At 47.2% G+C, this 1,430-nt stretch overlaps 1 long non-coding RNA gene across 1 annotated transcript in view; it reads left to right on the forward strand.

The window, feature by feature from the left end:
* Nucleotides 1–1,128, forward strand: part of LOC147028086 (uncharacterized) — a 1,677-nt gene extending 549 nt beyond the window's left edge. The window contains exons 2-4 of the long non-coding RNA XR_015056913.1: nt 1–112; nt 347–404; nt 1,035–1,128. The exon at nt 1–112 is cut by the window's left edge and continues 47 nt beyond it. This is a non-coding gene — a long non-coding RNA (uncharacterized LOC147028086). The remainder of the gene's footprint in view (nt 113–346; nt 405–1,034) is intronic.
* The last annotated feature ends 302 nt before the right edge of the window (nt 1,129–1,430 follow it).

Consider the following 1,430-nt stretch of genomic DNA (forward strand, 5'->3'; position numbering starts at 1 on the left):
TGAATGCTCTTATTGAAGAGGTCAATGATTTTAGAAGAGAATTGAAAAACATTTATAATGACTGGTACGAAGTCTTATCACAGCCTCTGATCTCGAATGAATTAAACCAATGGTGAGACACGTGCGTGTGTGCGTGCGTGCGTGTGTGCGTGCGTGCGTGCGTGCGTGCGTGCGTGCGTGCGTGCGTGTTTGTGTGCGTGCGTGCGTGTGTGCGTGCGTGCGTGCGTGTGTGTGTGTGTGTCTCTTTCCCTGTCTGTTTGTCTCTCTCTATCTCTCCCTGTCTGTCTCTTTGTATCTCTCTCTGTCTGTCTCTCCATCTATACCCTTGACTAATTTTTTTTTTCAGCTCGATCACACAACATAAGCTGTTGAAGCAATCTGGTACAACACATGATTTTCTGGAGGTAAATGTTTCTGAATTATTATTTAGTTATTTGTTTATTTATTCTTTTATTAATATCACTCTCTCTTTGGAATGTCGGAAGCCTGGTGTTGGCTTAGTGGTTAGGGTGGCGGCTTGGGATCCCAGTGTCCTGAGTTCAAGCCCCGTTGGCTGCTGAATTAACACCAGGGGGTTGACTCAGCCTGTCATCCTTCCGAGGTCGGCGAAATGAGCACCAGTTGTACTGGGCCCGGTGTATGCCCCGGTTAGAATAGGTGTACCATATCCCTGTGTGTCGTAAGAGGCGACCAGGGTTGGCGTCAGGAAGGGCATCCGGCCATAAAACATTGCCTCACAAAAAGCCAAACCCCTGCACAGCAGGGAAAAATGGCTGTAAAAACAGTCATTTTTATTTTTTTCTCTTTGGAATGTCGCCTTATGTTGGTTGCATCATTAGTTTGGACGCGGTTTTGTCAGTACACTGGAATTCATTTTATTGGCCTTGGAAGGATGACAGGCTGAGTCGGCCTCCTGGTGTGTTAATTCAGTGGTCAACGAGGCTTGAACTTAGAACCAACACCAGGCTTACTCATATTACCATGTAATGATCTTTATAAAACCTAATTATTATCCACTTTTTGTTTCAAAACAGAATATGGTGTCTGAGTTTCGAAATCACAAGACATCTGAAGAAGATTGCTGGGAAAGATTATACATTCTCGCAAATGAATATTTAATATTTTCAATTTTGATTAATTATATTTGTTTTGTTTACAATTACTTGATTTTGAATTTCAAACAAAGGACCAAGACATGAAGGAGAGGGAGGGAGGGGGGGGGGGGGGGAGGGTAGGTGCGCACCCCCAATGACCCATCACCCCCTCATCCCACCCTCCCCTCCCCATGTGTGTGTGTGGGGAAGGGTGGGGGTGGGATGAGGGAGGTGGTGGGTCAAAGGTGGGGGGGGACAGGGGGGGTGAGGGGGGTGGGGCTTGTGTGGGGGGGGTTTATGTGGGCGGGGCTTGTGTGGGCGGGGCTTGTGTTGGCG

Source organism: Eptatretus burgeri, chromosome 4 (assembly GCF_056783735.1).
Source record: "Eptatretus burgeri isolate ZD-2024b chromosome 4, Ebu_testis_v1, whole genome shotgun sequence".
In the NCBI taxonomy this organism is placed as follows: Eukaryota; Metazoa; Chordata; class Myxini; order Myxiniformes; family Myxinidae; genus Eptatretus; species Eptatretus burgeri.